The sequence below is a fragment of the Amphibalanus amphitrite genome, unplaced genomic scaffold (genome assembly GCF_019059575.1).
Source record: "Amphibalanus amphitrite isolate SeventyFive unplaced genomic scaffold, NRLGWU_Aamphi_draft 001729F_arrow, whole genome shotgun sequence".
Classification (NCBI taxonomy): domain Eukaryota; kingdom Metazoa; phylum Arthropoda; class Thecostraca; order Balanomorpha; family Balanidae; genus Amphibalanus; species Amphibalanus amphitrite.
Genome location: NW_024883222.1, coordinates 92,107 through 110,108, shown reverse-complemented (window position 1 = coordinate 110,108; position 18,002 = coordinate 92,107). Strand labels below are relative to the sequence as shown.

The following is an 18,002-nucleotide window of genomic DNA, read 5'->3' as shown; positions in this document are numbered from 1 at the left end:
TTCTTCGAATCCTTTCTCAAACTCTGCAGCAGGTTTCAAAACCAATGTCATACGGTGGCGCTCATCAATTCTCCAACATCCGACTAAGATGACAAATACGGCGGTGATGATCTAACCTTTGCCTCCCTAAATGACGTCCCGATCGATGAATTTTAATAGCGTCCTGTTTAGAATTTTCAGCGGCGCGCGGGCTATCGGCGCGGCTGTGCAGGCGGCGGCGGCCGGCCGGGCGGCGGGCCCGTGTTTTGACACGTTCGCGGCTACCAGCGAGCGGTGCGTCCCGTGGGCCGGCGCCTCTGACCGCCCTGTCCGTCTGTGTTCCCAGCCGAGCGATCAAGACCAACCCGACATCCTGCCGAGCACGCCGCTCTCCAGCCTGCTGCGGGACGATTCTGGGGCACGCCACTCAGCCACAGCGGCTCGCACAAGTCCTACCGGCCCATCACCGTGCTCAGCTTCCGGCTCAACTACCTGGCCGGCGGCCTCCACCCCTGGGGCTACCACCTGGTCAACGTGCTGCTGCACTGCCTGGCCTGCGGCCTGTTCGGCCAGCTGTGCGCGCAGCTGCTGGGCGCCGCCTCGCCGGCCGCCTGGCTCGGCTCGCTGCTGTTCGCCGTGCACCCGTGCACACGGAGGCGGTGGCCGGCGTGGTCGGACGCGCCGACGTCGGCGCCGCCGTCTTCTTCCTGCTCAGCTTCTTCTCGTACAGCGCTTACCTGCGTCAGCGCGAGACGACGGACGCGCCGCGGCCGCTGCACAGAAACGGAAGTGCCGCCGGTCACCGCAGCGTGGCGCCACCGGCGCGGCGCGGCTGGCGCGCCCTGTTCGCGTGCTTTGTGTGCGCCGCGTGTGCAATGCTCACGAAAGAGCACGGGATCACAGTGCTGGGCACCTGCGTCGTCTATGACCTACTCGTGTTTCACAAGCTCACAGCCAAAGAACTGTCACACATTTTTAACGAGGTAAGTTGCATGAAAGGGCTGGTCTGTTTGTTGATTAAAAAATATCAAAGTGGAGATGTCCTCTTGAATTGTTTTCTTAGCAGATCACTCGTTCCATCGTTTCCATCCTCAATATACCCAATTTCTTCTCCTCCACGCCACAGTTCCTTCTTAGGGCTGGACAGGCAACTTTATCTGATGCGGGCGGCTCCCATTGGAGCACACCGCAGCTCCTAAAAGCCCGCGCCCCGTAGGGGGGGGGCCGAAACAGCCCCCTGTCCTTTTCCGTCGATATCTCCTAAACGGCCGGAGATATCGCCACGAAATTTGCAGGACCCCTCCGGGCATCAATTTTACACATTGTGACCAAAATGTTTTTTTCAGAGGCTATGATAGGTTGGCCACAAATGACGTCAGAATGACATCATGTTCTGTCATTTTCGACCGGAAAAAGACCTTCGCGAGAAGACCTATCAGGCCTACAGCTTTGGAGATACAGAAAAATGATCAAGACATAAAATGTGTAGAATTAACAGGGCTACAAAACTGTTATCTCAGATTTTTGAAATTTTTGAGTTTTGACCCCCAAAAATAAAAAAAGCATTATTTGGATATATTAGCCAAAAAATCCAAAAGTTTTTTGAGTTTCGAAAAAAACGGAATATATGTGATAGTACCTACCGTCGTCTATCTACATACCAAATTTCAGATCGATACCTCGTTTTTTGGCCAAGTTATAGCGAAAAATCTGTTCAAAAATGATGACGTCAAATTTTCAAACTCAATTTGTGGCAATTCTAGACCTCGTAGAGCAAAACAAAGACCACCATTAGACTCCCCGTGACGAGCTGCATCGAATCATTACCCATTTTATGCAAAAATATTAACTTTGAAATTTGACCTAATTTGACCTGACCTTGACCTGACCTTGACCAAAACGTGACCTAGGCTGGCCCCAAAGGCTGCCTGACCCACATAATCGCATTTGTCATGTAAAATGGACCATAAACAAGTATCACACGATACTTTTATATTGTGACCCCCGGTGACCTGACCTCGCTGTGACCTGACCTGGTATCAGTGACCTCAGATAGCAAACTATGTGTTTGACGAACAATGTACCATCGATGGTTTTCAATAAATTACCAATTTACTCGATCTCACAACACATTTCTTGAAATACCTGTTCACGGTGAAAATCCGACTTTTGACCTGACCTGTGACGTAATCGGCTTGACCTAGGTCACAAGGTAGTTCCCGGATGGGGCTATCAAACGCCGTTTGAATTTTGAAAATCGGCCGGTAAATTTCCGAGATCTTAGGGGGGGGCCCCCCTACGGGTGGTAGGGTCCGCCGATAGCCCTACGGGGCGCGGGCTAAGGGAGCCCACCCGTAGCCGGGTGCAGTGAGTGCTTGTGAGGGCTGGTCGGCCTGTCCTAACGGACGGGCTTAGCCGCGGCGACTTACTAGGGTGCCTGTCCAGACCAATATCTCCCCCTTATTCCTATCATTCTTTTAGCTCTACAATGGTGTCAATGGACCGAAAGGGCCTACTCAACAAAACAAACAAAAATGGTATCAGATAAATTATGCATGACGCCAAAACACCAATCATGTTTGTGTGTTTACACGATCATAAACAGGAAGGTCGAATTAGCTGGCTGCTGGCAATACCTATTCATTAGCCCTCTCACTTATGGGGGGGGTCAACGGATCCGATCCCCCGGCCCCCTCGGTTTTTGCGAACAACTCGCGCAAAAAGCAGCCGATTGCGACGAACCTTTTGTTAGCCTGGAGTTAATCAATTGTACACCTACCTTGAAAATGTCATGACCTTCACCCAAATGATCTTTGATCTGTGACCTATTTCTCGAGACTATGTTTGGCCGGAATTGCGATTCGGCATATGTCGGCTCACATTATCCGTGCGTTTGCAGTCTTTTTGTGGTTTTAAATGTCTCGCCGGCCGAGGGGGGGGGGGCTGGTGCCCCCTCCCCATCGGGTTTTTTCGCGATAGCTCTGAACACGCTAGCGATAGAGAGCTGAAACTTGGCATACCTGGCCTTTGATTCAAGGCGAATTGTTTGATTCGAACTGCATTTTCGGGTCAGGTCAGGTCACTGACCTATGGGCTATGACGTCATAAGTGAACCTCTGCACGGTCTTCAGATGTCGCTTAACTTCGCAACGCCCTCACTGCCAGAGGAGCTTTCACAGGGAAATGAAACTAGCAGGATCTAGTATCCATTACGAGTCTCACAACTTTTATAACTTTTATATCTCGGATTTTTCCTAAAGGTCATATGAGGTCAGGTCATTTTCGTGACCTCACCATTACCTATAAGTCAATGGGGAAAAATGAAAATTGCTATTCTGGCACCGGGAACGTTCTCCAATTATTTGAAGCACACAAAATCGTGATTTGTTGTACTCCTTGCAAGGGCAGATGCGTCACTCGCAATACTGACCTTGCGTTTTTTCCATTCCATTCCAGAATGTTTATTGCGCATCGACAACCTATAAGTAAACGTCATTTAAACGTCAAACGTTACGTCATTTATGACGTCATTAGGGTCATATTAGTTTTTCGTCAATAACTCCGGATCAAATTGAGCTAGCGAGTCAGGAATGCCACCAATGGACTCAGGAAAACCTGCCGAATCGAATGATATGCGACATGACCTCATTCGACCAGCTTCGTGACCTGGGGGCTCTGACCTGACCTAGTGACCCGAGTTCAACACCTGAAGGTGACCTCACCCGATCAAAAAGTATACCATTTGACGTGCCTGAGCAAGGCAAACACGGTGATGCCAAAATTGTGTCGCTGCGACCATTTTTTGCGAAGTTATTTATCGAAAACTGAACCCGTGCCTTGGGCCATTTGACCTGACCTCAGAGGTCACCGGCTGCCCTGAGACCTTAAAATTGGGTACCAGTCGCTGCGTCTCGTAACGGCGCACACGCTTGTTTTCCTGAGACGTTCTAGCTCCATCAGGGGCTAAATGGCGAGGGGGGCCGGGTACCAACCGCCCCCCCCCCTCGGCCGGCTCGTATGTAAAAAAGAAAACCAATAGGTCCGGCGAGGGTTTGGGTTTGTTCGTTTGTCGTGTTTTCATGATAAGGGCATGGTCAATGGACACTGGACAGGGTATAGCACGTTCTTCGCGCTACTCTCAACGAGAGCTTTTAGCACTAAAGAATGAGGTGATAGCTATTGAACACAAAGTTTCGGTTAATATTAATATGAACGTGTACATAGATCGGTAAGGATTTTACATACATATAGTATAACTCAGACGTAACATGATTCATGACTGCACACTACGCACTACGCAGTGCACATACTCAGGCTTGTTTTTCAATAGAAAAAACACAATTCTAACGAATAGTGTTTGAACTATTGAACGCAAACATTCGATTACATGGCTATATTTGCCTTTGACGCTGTTATGTACCATATGATAGGTTTTTGGAGCCTGACTCGGTTTTTATTGTAGTGGTTATGTCGGCGTGAGATTCTTTAATAACAGATCGAAAACTGAATCAGTAGTTGAGGCTGTTCCGTGACCGTCTACCATGCAGCCCAGGCTGGTTTTCCTCGTTTTCGGACGACGTGCTCTTGTAGGACCAACTTCAGATATTTAGACATCGTGTTTCCCGGAGGCAGGCACTCATATTTCAATGAAAATGATCTGCCCCTGAAGCATTATGATATATCATTATTTCTTCAAAGTATTGCTGTTCCTTAGCTGTGTCAAACCTGGTTTCCGCTTGCCAACCCATGCGATGGGGGATTGGCTCATGAAAATAACATCTTTGTTTTGGTTTGCGGGCTGATTCCAGAAACTCATATCCAGTTTCCATATTTTGCTTTCGGTATGTTTTGTGAGTCGCGCTATCATAGAGACATCAAAATAACAGTGTCATTTTTCTGCACAAAAATGTCATTTAAATGTCGCTGTTATAGTGCCGGGAGACTGGAAATCTTATAGCTGCAATGCTGGCTGTACGCATATGACGCCCGTATTTGGAAAACTCTGCTGCACCAATCCGTCTCGGGTGATGGCATTGCCACGTTTGATAGTGCCAAGTTTGACACCATTTCGCAGTTAACGTCAATCACCAGGAACAGTAACTGCCATCGAAGTCGCGCAAATCTGAGCTGGCTTGCCTGCATCAGTCATGTAGCGGCTTTGATTGCCAGCATCACACGCATAGAAAAGCGATGTTATTAGAAGTGCAGTGCTTCGGCACATGTGCGTTTTTATGGGCTAATATATCTTACCAGCGCTTTAGTAAGTGTCCAAAGGTTTACTTGTCCTAAGTGCTGAAGAAAAATGGCTTTCAAAATTCTGACAGCGCTTGACACCTTCATGACCACAAATGCCGCAAGATGATACGGTCAAAGCCTAGCGGTATGTGTTGTGAACAGCTTGGACTGCCGATTATACTTTGTCGTCCTACGTTTATCGGGTGATTAGGAAGTGTCTTGAAATTCAAAGCAGACTTTAGCGGCCTGTTGCCTGCATTGTGCTTGGGTACCGCTAAAAGCATGAATCAATGCAACTGTTTTACATCAAACAAGGCTCATTTTGCACACATGACATTTCAATCATTCGTCTCGTTATCGTCGATGCAAGGGTAGTTGTCAGCCGATCTGTTTTTTTTTTTGTGTTTTTTGTTTACACCTGCTATTAAAAAGCGATGACTTCGTGAGATGTAACGTTTTCAGAAGTGGGTCAGTGGCGTACAATGATAAGACAAAAACAGATCAGCAGTGAGATAGGAATGGATTCAGGTCACATGAGGTGGCATGGGTATATAGTTGATTGGACGGCTTCATTGCGTGTGTTGCTGCTCAGTTCACTCATTCAAGTGCATGAGAGGAGCTCTCATTGATAGCTCCGATAACTCTGATTGTTGGTGCTGTGCATATTGCAACGCACAGCATTGGAAAAATGATTTTTTTTTTTGCGAACCATTACCTATCGTCATTTTTATGACATCTTCTAAGGGTAAATCGTCACGTTTGATATGCTTCACTTTCTCAATTTTCGGCTCCATGAGCTTTGGTAGCAAGTATTATAAGGAAAATCTTCCTCAGGATCATGGGCTGCTTGGTCAATGAGTACAAGTCAGATTCATTTTCGTAGAAACTAGTAGTCGCTGGTTACATGCTTGTTTGACGAATTAGTCACAGACTCACACTAGTGAGAGAGAGAGAGACGTTTTGCTTTTTTGTATGTATTCGAAAACGGCCAATATAGCAAGTAACTAGAAATGAAAAGAAGGTGAGAAGCCAAAAGCTAAACGCTACAAACATGCTCTTTTTGGCAATGAAATGGATCCTGTCGGTTTGCTGCAATAATCTCTCTCTCTCGGACACTGGAGTCGGCCCCTGTATAGGTGTGTGGTGGCGCGCTGCTGTCGGCAGGCGGGACGGGATTCCCTGATCCCGGCTCGGCGGCGGCAGTGATGCCGAGCTCAGCCGGTCCGGCGTGCGACCGTTTCACACCTGGTCGACACGCCGCACCGGCCGGTCGGTCGGGGCGGCCGCGCCGACCCGGCCCGTTCCCAGGGCCCGGCCGGCGGGTCACACGTGCGGGGCATGGGTCGCCGCGCCGGGCGGGAACGGGGCCTTCTCAGAACGTGACACTGCACCGAGCCGGGTGCTGTTGAGACGGCCTGCAGTGGTTGCCGCCGCCGCCGTGAACTCACCCTAGCCACCGCCGCCGCTGCCGCCAGTGCGGTGTGCTGGTTTCAGCGCCGTGCCAGTTGATACCATCTAGGCGCGCACGAGGCGCCCCTGTCCGGCGGGGACATGCACGCTCGGCGCTGTCACCGCTGCACACGTCAGCGCTCCGGCTCGTCAGGGGCGGACGCGTTATCTGCCGATCGGTCCGGCCACAGAAGGCGGCGGTTCGACGAACACGCCTCGCCGCAGCCGGGACGGCGCCCACGGCCAGACGGACGGTCGCCGAGACAATGAGACGAGATGGATCTGTGGGAGATCGCTCTGGTTTGAGAGATCTGATGCTCTGTGATTCTGCACTTGACACTTGATACACGAGGTGTGTTTCATTATTTAAAATGACCAGCTTTGTGACCAGGGGCGGTCGCAGACTTGGAGTTTGGGGGGGGGGGCAACTTGGCAAAGGGGCCCCTGCGCTGACCGGGGGGCCCGGTGCTAGCTTAAAGGTTAAAGGGGCCCACGGGCGTAGTGCACGGGTGCAGAAATCCAGGCCATGGCCGGTGAAGCGGGGGGGGGGGGGGGTAGGGAGCGGCACCCGAGCGGAGGCTCATTGAGAGCTTTGAGGGTGCACCATGGCGAAAAGGTACCGAAAAGTGCATTTTGAAGCATTGATTATGTCAATAATTCACGCAACTCTGATTGGACTACCGCAAAAGTAAAGGCGGCTAACTTTGCCATTTTCTTTGCAAAAAAAAACTTTGCCATTTTTAAAGATCATCGTGCTAAAACTTTTAACAGTGGGTCATGGGTGTCTGTTCACTGTTCAATCACATGTGTTCCGACTTCCGTTTAATCTTTTTTTTTACTTGAGCACAAATGCAAATTTTGAAGACCATTACAGTAGCAAATGCTTCGAAAGACGGATAGTGGGCAAAATATCCTGAATTTGTCGTGCTGCATGGAAAGTAGTGTTGCTGAGGAAAGGGGGTTTGTTCCAGATTTTTGTGGATGCAGAATACATTGTCTGCACTCACTGCAGAATTATTGTTGGTGCAACTGCGCCCACTGCACCCATGGTTCCTACACTTATGGGCCCATCGATAGCGCTTCGGCGATACCTATCGCCTAGAGGCTGCAATGGGGCCCTTAGAGTACGGTGTCAGACCCCCAGAGGCCGGCGTTGGACCCAAGGGTCAGCGAAGGGCCTCAAAGGCCCCAGGTAGGGCCCCAGAGGCTGATGTGGGCCTTCATAAGCAAGTGCGTGACGCCCAAAGGTAAGGCTTGAGCCCCCAGAGAACATAATAGGGCCATCAGTGGCCGGTGTAGAGACCTCATAGGCCAGTTTGCGAGCCCCTCAGAGGCTAGTATGGGGCCTCAGGTGTCGCTATGAGGCACTTAAAGACCGGTATGGGTCCTCAGAAGCCGGCATCGATCCTTCAGAAGCCAGTACGGGGCCCTCAGAGGTACATAAGGGCAGTTTCGGTCCCAGAGACAGAAATGGGACCATCAGAGGCCGGTGTGGGTCGTGGGACCTTTAGAGGCTGGTTTGGGCTCTTAGGGGCCAGTTTAGAGCCCTCAGAGACCAGTACAGGGCCTGCAAAGGGCAGTTTGAGACCATCAGAGACCGAATTGGGCACTCAGAGGCTAATATGGGTCCTTACAGCCTACAGGCCAGCATGGAGCCCTCAGAGGTTAGGGTGGGGCCCTAAAAGACCGACATGGGCCGGCGTTGGACCCCAGAGGCCAGAAGAGGGCCCTCAAAGGCCAAGATGGGCCCTCAGACTAGGCCGATGCGGGCCCTTAGAGGCCGGCATCAGGTCTTCAGAAGCCCGTGCGGGGCCCTCAGAGGCTAAGGTGGGTCCTTACAGGCCAGCACGGGCCCTCAGAGGTCAGTGTGGGGCCCTAAAAGACCGGCATGGGCCGGCGTTGGACCCCAGAGGCCAACAGAAGGCCCTCAAAGGCCAAGATGGGCCCGCAGAAGCCGATGCTGACCCTTAGAGGCCGGCATCGGGTCTTCAGAATCCAGTGTGGGGCCCATAGAGGCTAATGTGTATCCTTACAGGCCAGCATGGGCCCTCAGAGGTCAGTACGGGGCCCTAAAAGACCGGCATGGGCCGGCGTTGGACCCCAGAGGCCAGCGAAGGGCCCTCAAGGGCCCTCGGCCCAAGGCCGCGCGGCGGTTCATTTCGGTAGACGCGAAGTCGTTCCAGGACTTCGCGTCTACCGAAATGAACCGCCGCGCGGCCTTGGGCCGCGTCACAAAGATCCTGCGCAAGATGGAGGGTGCGGTGACGGACACCTGCCCCGGCCAGGCCATCAACGGGGACCGCGGCCAACTCGTCGCGGAGGACCGGGCCAAGGCCGAGGCGTTTGTCCGCACCTACGCAAACGTCAGCAGCCACACCCGTCACAGGAGGCGTGATCGATCAGTGAAGGCTGATCTGAGGGTGGTGAAGACGCGCCCCTGCTCATGTGCTGGACAGCGCGATGGTGCCTGCCAGCCCTTCTCCAGACAAGAGATGAGGACCCAGCTGAGCAAGCTGAAAATGAAGAAGGCTCCCGGCGCTGACGATGTATGTGCGGAACACCTCAAGCACCTCGGGCCGGTGGCCCAGGCCGCGCTACTGCACGTCATCAACAAGTCGTGGAGCTCCGCTGAAGTCCCCTCGGTATGGAGGAGAGCAATCATCATACCGATCCCTAAGGCCGGGAAGGACCCTCAAGAGGTCACTAGCTACCGTCCGATATCGCTCACCAGCCACGTCGCCAAGCTGATGGAGCGGATGGTGGCAGCTAGGCTCACGCACCTACTGGAGCGAGACAACATTATCCCCGCAGAGCAGGTCGGTTTTCGCCGCGGCCGCTCTGCAGAGGAGAACCTGGGACGACTCATACAAGAAGTCCAGGACGGGTGGAACCGGCCGCCACCGAAGGGACGCCCGTCTGACGGCAAGACCGCCGCCAGGTTCGTGTTGACGGCCTATGACTTCTCCCGCGCCTACGATGTAATTGACCATCAAATGCTGCGACTGAAGATGTCCCATCACCTTCCACGGTGCCTTGTCACGTGGATTCACCACTTCCTCCGAGACCGACGCGCCTGCGCGGAGGTCAATGGGTCACGGAGCCGGAACCGCCCATTCCGAGCTGGCCTGCCGCAGGGGTCCGTCCTCGCACCGACCCTGTTCACGCTGTGGTCGGCGGACCTCGTGGCGGCGCTGAAGCGGATCCCGGGCACCTCTGTCTTCCTGTACGCCGATGACACCGCAACACTGTGTTCCGGCGGTACGATAGCGGAAGCCAGGGACCGGGCTCAACAAGCGGCGGATGCCATAGCGAAATGGGCCCGCGACTGGAAGATGCGGCTGGCAGGAAGCAAGACGCAAGTTTTAGCCCTGTCGCAGCACTACGTCGACGCCCGGGACCTGTACATCCACGTAGACGGGGCACGAGTGGACGCTGGGAGACACCTTCACCTTCTCGGTGTAACCCTGGACCGGCAACTTCACATGGGCGAGCACTGCGCGCGCGTCCGGAAGAAGACCAAGCCGAGGATCGCACAGCTCCGTAAGATGACCGGGCGTTCCTGGGGTCTGCGGGAGCCACAGCTGCGAGTAGTAGCCAACGGCTACATCCGCGGTGCCCTGGAATACGCGGCGGCTGCATGGCTCCCTGCAGCGTCCGAGTCCCACGTAGAGCTACTGGAGATTGAGATGCGCGCCGCAGCCCGCGTTATCACCGGGTGCCCCGTGAGCACGCCGAGGGACCCGCTCCTCGCGGAAGCCGGTCTGGTTCCCGTGAGAGCACGCCGGGACCTGCTCGCTGCCAGACTGAGCTGTCTGGCAGCCTCACAAAGAAGCGGTGACCCACTGCGCGCGGTGGCCGAAGCAACGGCCCCACGGCGGCTCCGCACCACCACCGGCTGGCGCGACACGGGAGCGCGCGCCCTGGTGAGCGCGGGCGTGCGAGATGTACCTGTGGAGGAGCGCCTACACGTCACCATCCCGCCGTGGATCGATGACACCAGGGTCCAGTTTAGACTTGACATCGGCAACCACATCAGCCGCACAGCACCACCCGACGTCCGGCGGGAGAGAGCGGAGGAGCATCTGGCCACCCTCCCAGACGACGCCGTATGGGTGTGGAGCGACGGCTCGGCGGAGGGAGGTGTCTCAGCCGGAGGGAGTGGAGCGCTGATAATCCTCCCCTCAGGCGAGGAACACGAGCTCCGAGCCCCTGCGGGCAGGATATGCAGCAGCACCCGCGCCGAATTGGTGGCGATCCGCGGGGCACTGGAGATGCTGCTGCGGCTGGAGGGTGGCCTGGCGGAGAGCCCGGTCATCGTCTGCGCCGACTCGCAGGCGGCGCTCGCCACACTGGCGAGTGGGGCTGGGAGCCAGGCGACAGCACTCGGCGCCGCCGTATGGCGACTGCTCCTGGCGCTCACGGACGGAGGACGCCGAGTCTTCATGCAGTGGATCCCAGCGCACTGCGGAATACCCGGCAATGAGAGAGCGGACGTGCTGGCTAAAGAGGCATCCAGCCTGTCGCAAGACGCCGTCCCAACGGACGTCCGCTCGATGGTGAAGGCAGTCGGCCGCTCCGCCACCAAGGCATGGCGTCGCAGCTGGCCAGACAGCTTCTTCAAAACCATCATGGGAGACCGGATGCCGATGCCGGTGCTCCTGGAGTCTCGCGACGAGGCGGTCAACGTCCACCAGCTGCGGGCGGGACACTGGAGCCGCTCGCAGAGCTACCTTCACAGAATCGGACGCCGCCCCGAGCGCGACTGCCCACAGTGCAGTGATCTGGCCTGCCCGGCGGCGCGCTGCCTGGTGTGTCGCGAGGGCCCAGACACGCCGGAGCACGTGCTGCTGAGGTGCCCGTGCTTGGCTGGCGCGAGGCTCCGCCTACTCGGCAATATCAGACCGGACCCTACGCAGCTTCGGGACGGCGGGGCCGTGGCGGCCTTGAGCCGCGGCTACCTCAGTCACCAAGAGCCGTTTGGCTACGGTCGGCCGTGAGCCGACCCGGGGAGACCAACAACAACAACAACAACAAGGGCCCTCAAAGGCCAAGATGGGCCCTCAGACGCCGATGCGGGCCCTGAGCGGCCGGCACTGGCTCATCAGAATCCAGTGCGGGGGGCCCTCAGAGGCTAATGTGGGTCCTTACAGGCCAACATGGGCCCTTAGAGGTCAGTGTGGGGCCCTAAATGGCCGGCATGGGCCGGCGTTGGACCCCAGAGACCAGCGGAGGGCCCTCAAAGGCCAAGATGGGCCCCCAGAGGCCGATGCTGGCTCAACATCGGGTCTTCAGAATCCAGTGCGGGGCCCTCAGAGACACTTAAAGGCTAGTGTCGGGACTCGAGAGACAGAAATGATGCCACCAGAGGCCGGTGTGAGGCTCTCAGACGCCGGTTGGGCCCCTGAGGCCGGTTTAGGGGCCCTCAAAGGCCAGTGGAGGGCCCTCAGAGGTCAATACGGGTCCTCAGCGGTCAATGTGGACGCTTGACCGCCACTGAAGGGCCCTCAGAGGTCAATGTAGGACCCTCAAAGACTGGTATGGGAGCTGTTAATAGCTGGCGTGGGTTTCTCGAGCCTCGTGACAATCGAATACGGGCCAGGGCCCCATACGGCCATGGGGGCCCATTGGTTGTTTGGGGGGGCCAAATGATATGATGGCCCCCCCTGATTTGCCTTTGGGGGGGGGGCATGGCCCTGATGCCCCCCCCCCTGCGACCGCCACTGTTTGTGACTGTCTGGTTTTATGACAGGATTTAATAGCACTGTTTCTGGTAGTCTATTTATGGGTCTACATTTGTTACATAAATGGGCGAGCACACAGCTGTCCATTCATACTTTTCTCGTTGACGCCGTTTAGTGTGGCCGTCCCACGGGCGCTAAGCGGACCTGTCGGACCAGTCGCCAGTGTAAGTCGTCCAGCGCGTGATAAGCAGCTCAGAGTTTCCGGAGAGCGGTGTCACGCGGGCGCCCGACACGTGATCCCGGTGGTCACCACCTGTCACTCAGTGGGCCAACACTTTACCCCACGCATTCCGCGCGACCCCCGGAGCCACTAATGACACCTGCTCCTTCCGTCGGCGCCCGCTACTTTGTCCAGCACTATGTGGCGTCTTTGTCCACCTCTGGCGATCCGTCAGCGGCTGATGACCCGCTGACGGCGGCTGATGACCCGCTGACAGCGGCCGGATCTCCCCCCGCCCGGTGCTGACAGATCGGTCGGCCGACGCCCCGGCGGCGCTAAGATGCCTCTCGTGTCGCGCCGATCAGCGGCGGCCCGCGCCGTGTTTTGCCGCGCTGCGTCACAGTTCGTCCGCCGGCGGCTCGGTGCACTGCACTGGTGACGGACGGCGCCGCGCCGCGGATCGGGTGCAGACAATGGGCCGGTCGGGCGGGCTGGTGACCCGACGGCAGGAGTCAGGTGGGGGCGACTGGACTGTTCGGTGTCCTGGCCTCAGGCCCGCCCCCGCCTTCCAACTTCCATGTCTGTTAAACCTACCAGGTACGATGCATGGAGCATCCATCATGCCATCATGGCGGGAAGCCACGACGGTGTTCCTTTTAGATCACGGTGCTTCTTCCACATTAGGGTGCTCCTTTCAGGCAAGGCGCCAATCCAGCAGTAGGAACACGCATAGGCATGTGCTTAATGGAGTCCGCACTAAAAGAATATTCGCCTGTTGATATGTTTAGGAAGGCGGAGGAAATATACGTGTGTGTGGACTAAGTTATGGTCGTATGTAGGTAGTACCTATGTACCCGTACCGGCTATATCGCAATATCAAATGTCGCTGGAGTTACATGGGCTACTGTTTGCTATGGTTGGATTGGATGCCCTTAAAATGCAGAGTTTAAACATTTCCTTTACAAGGTTTCTGTTTTAGCGACCCCTGTAACATTGCGGACTCTTCTGTTTTCGAACATTGACACAACATTGACACAACATTGTGAAAAACAGCGTAGGAAGAAGAGGCACGCTACATTGTTTAATGGCTTATTTACTCCAATCCCTTATATTCAGTGATAAGAACAACCTTACTTTCTTACGAAAAAGATAGATTTATTTGGGCCTATAGCGTTCGGAAATTCTGGCGTTATTTCGGTCACGCCGTCCGGCTGCCGACACGGGAGGTGTTTCAGGCGGTGTCGGCTGTCGCCCGGCGCGGCGGCGCCCCGTTAGAGTGCCCGCTGCTGGCACGGCTCACACCTCGGACAAGCTCCGCGCGACACGGCAGTGGCCAGAGATGACGTCAGACGGTGACCACACCGCCGCCGAGCTGCATCCACTAAGTGTTTATATGGGCGTGATGGCTTATCGTGGCTTGATTAGGCTAAATGACCTTTATTTTGCATCCATGATCGGGCATCTGATGCATACCAAACAGCGCGAAATATACTCGGTATTGCCGGGTTTGAACGGCACTCGTGCAAACTCCCCAGGGCACTTCGTTTTTGTCTCACTGCATTGGAAATTGACACATGCAATGGCTACAACATGGACGCAACAGCAAGTACATGGAAATACAGTAGGAAGTCATGCATATACGATGACTGCGTGATATTTATATGCTGGTCTCCAACGAGGCGTCGTCGCCAACCGTTTCCATCTTATTGATCTTAAGTGCACCTACATGGAAATAAGCTGCACATAAACTATCGCTACCGGACAGATGAAGTTAATTTTATGCACAAGATTGTTCGACTTTTGTTGTCACAAAGCTAATCGACGATTTACCATTAGCTCACATGCTGAAGTAAGGCAACTGTCCGGTGAATTGGAAATGAGCAGTAGGCAATTTGCATTTGGCTGAGAACCAAAACGTCCGCGAGAAACTTTGAAAATGGCGCAGAAGCTGCCTTCCTCCCCCCCCCTGCCGATCAGAGCGAACGCCTTCCCCGATATACGAGGGGGTATCGAAAAGTTCTGATCATCACATAGAAGATATAAAACGATTTTGATGATTTTTGCTTGGTATTATATTTGGTTCTTTAGAACAATGTTCCCGCAAAGAGAATCCTGAGAAGTGGTTTTATCTTATGTAGGAGAGACTTGGAAGTAAAAAAGATGAGTATTGGGCCCATTGAGGACCGAACCGTCATCCAACTAATGCATTTGAAACGGTATCACACTGAGAAATTACATCAAGAACGTGAAATTAGTTTATGGCGAGGAAAGCCCATCTCATGCACTTACCGAAAATGAAGAAATAATTTTCAACTTGGTTGCATGACCCTTGCAGGGGAGTCAAGACGTGAGTGACTACCAGTGACTGACAAGGTGGTGACTGTGATGGAAGTGGAGGACCTCATCCTTACAGATCGTTGTGTGACCTTTCAGATGATTGTGCAACAGAAAGGTCTCAATGCTGGCAGTGCCTGAAAATATTATCAGCGAAGAACTACAGACGATAAAAGAGGCAGCCCGCTTAGAAGTTCGTGTGTCTACTTTGTTCAAGAGAAAAATGCGTCTTGGCCTTTCGAAATGAAAACTAGGCCTTTTTTAAGAAATTGAAGACATCTTCGATCATTTGATGACTTGTGACGAATGCTGGGTCTATGTGCATGATCCAGAGACAAAAAGATGATCAAGAAGTTTAAGCACGGCACATCTGTCCTTCTTAAAAGGTGAAGATGCAGAAGCCGATATGGAAGGTCAATGCTATCAGTGTTCTGGATCTGGCGTAGGATAGTCATTACCGACTGTCTTGATGATGGTCGGCTAATGATAAGCAAGCACTACTGCACACTTTTGAAGAAGTTGCGAGATGGCCTCAAGCAGAATCGCCGCAAAAAAGCCCAAGAAAGATGCTTTATCCGCACCGACAGCGCCCCGCCCATTCGTCCTGAGCTGCGATTGAAGAAACAACATGATGTGGACATTAAATCCTACCGCATCTAAGAAATTCACATGACCGGGTATTAGCTGACTCTTGATTGTTACGGGAGATGAAGAATCCACAGTATGGCTGGTGATTTAAGGACAGAAATGACGTCATTGATGACGTGGAGCAGTGATTTACGGGACAATGCGAAGGTCCTACAATGGCCGCCTGAGGCAGCTCAAGAAACGATGCAATAAGTTTGCGGTCGTGTGTGGTGACTTGTAAAGGAGTAATGAACATCATGTAAAAAATTCAAAATTCTATCACATCTAATTCATGGTGATGATCAGAACTTTTCGATACCCCCTCGTACGCTGGAGCTTCCATCCGATCTGACCAGCCGCCTCCCCTCCACCCGATCTGACTGGGCTCCTCCCCTCCACCATCTTACCAGCCGCCTTCCCCGGTCTGACTGTCCACCCCCTCCCCTTCCTGACCAGCCGCCTCCCCTCCCGCGAGGTGCCTGTGTCCTCCGATCTGACCGGCTGCCGCCCCGTGTCGTTACAGCGGTACCGTCGCGTGCTGGAGGGTCCCGCGCTGCTGGTGGCCATGTCGGCCGTCCTGCTCTCGGTCCGGCTCCTGGTGATGGGCTCTCGGCCGCCCGAGTTCTCTCCGTCCGATAACCCGGCGGCCGACAGCGACTCGCTGCTGGTGCGCACGCTCACCTTCCTTCACCTGCCGGCCGTCAGCCTGGGCCTGCTGCTCTGTCCCAGCACGCTGAGCTTCGACTGGTCGATGGACGCCATCCCGCTGCTGACGTCCCTCTCCGACCCGCGGAACCTGCTCACCCTGGCGCTGTACGCCGGCGCCGCTGCGCTGGCGGCCGCCGTGCTGCGACAAATGCACACCGACCGGCGCGCCTACTATGTGGAGCGGGTGCGCTCCTACCTGCGCGCGCAGGACGCGGCCGGCTGCTCGGACGCCGAGTCCGAGTCCTCCGCGGCCTCGGCCGAGTCCGGCTTCAGCCAGCTGGACGCCGTGATCCTGGGCGCCGCGCTGCTAGTCATCCCCTTCCTGCCCGCCTCCAACCTGTTCTTCTACGTCGGCTTCGTGGTGGCGGAGCGGGTGCTGTACATCCCGTCGATGGGCTACTGCCTACTGGTGGCGGCAGGGTTCGGCGCGCTGCGGACGCGGCTGCGGCGGCGCGGCCGGGCGGCCGCCGGCGTGGCGGCTGTGGCTCTTCTGCTGGCCATGGCCGGCCGCACCTACCTGAGGAACCTCGACTGGAGGACCGAGGAGCGCCTCTACAGGTCCGGCATCGCCGTCAACCCGCCCAAAGGTTGGTCAGCGTGACAGCCTAGAAACGCTTGGCTAGACAGAGATGTGTGTGCATAATAGTGTCAATCTAAACGGTAACGTTGAAGCTCAGAATAGGATCACCACTGAGGGCCTAAATAACTTCCCGTGTTTTCGGAGTAGCGTGCCTTTATTTTTATTTTATAATAGTGCTAAGCCCATTGCCGATGCACGGGGCCGCATTATTTACTTCTACATCCAGTGTAGCATTAGCTGGGGAGGTTGGAGGACTTGTACAAATGTACAATGAACATACCCGCTGACAATGCTGAGGCTGGTGACGGGAATGTCGCCGGGCCCAGCAGCAGGCCGTTGACCTGAGTAGTTGTACCCGGTCAGGTAAGGGGCCTCTCCGCCCTGCGAGGGGGCGGTACCCAGTGGAGGGACCCCAACATGGCCAAATGATGCGCAGACACGCGACACCGGCAGCGGTTTCGTGTTTCCTCGACGACGTGTCGAGGCGGTTCGTAGAGACCGCACTTCATCTTTTTTCAAACATGCTGATAACTTCACTGTGATGCTCCTTCCTTTTTCACTGATAAATCGTCTGGACTCTGGTCCTTGGACAGGAAAAAGTCGTTCAGTTTAGGGTTCTGTCATTGTATTACAATTATTATACCATTAGCCAGTTTTTATATTTAGATATCAGCCCCGGTTGACATTTAGTGCCGTAATGTATTGCACTGTAAAAAGGGCCGATTCGTGATCAGTCACGCGAATCAAATCGAGCCACTGACATTGGCATGCTCCGAATTAAGAAACTTTGGATTCTTTTGTCTCCGGCCACCTGACTGTTTGGTCGGTGACGTTTTCAGCGTACGGCAACCTGGCCAACATCCTGAGCTCCAACGGGATGAAGGAGGAGGCCGAGAGGGCCTACAAGATGGCGCTCTCGTACCGCTCCAACATGGCCGACGTCCACTACAACCTGTGAGTGTCTAAAGTGTGGGGAACGCTTAAACGTCACCGTCCACTGCTCGCCTCGTTCTCGGTGAATTTCTGGGGAGTGGGAGTACTGAATGTAGTTTCACAGAATGTCCCTTACCCATTCATCAATTGTATCATTCTATCTAGACATCAGATGTGTCCTGGTGAAAACGGTTTTGCCGATGCCACTGCCATATCCTGTGCTGAATTCGTTGGAACGCAGTCACCAAACTTTATT

The 18,002-nt window shown here is 54.5% G+C and overlaps 1 pseudogene; it reads left to right on the top strand.

The window, feature by feature from the left end:
* The first annotated feature begins 325 nt into the window (after nt 1-325).
* The window catches only part of LOC122374873, a 42,483-nt pseudogene continuing 24,806 nt past the window's right edge, over nt 326-18,002 (top strand).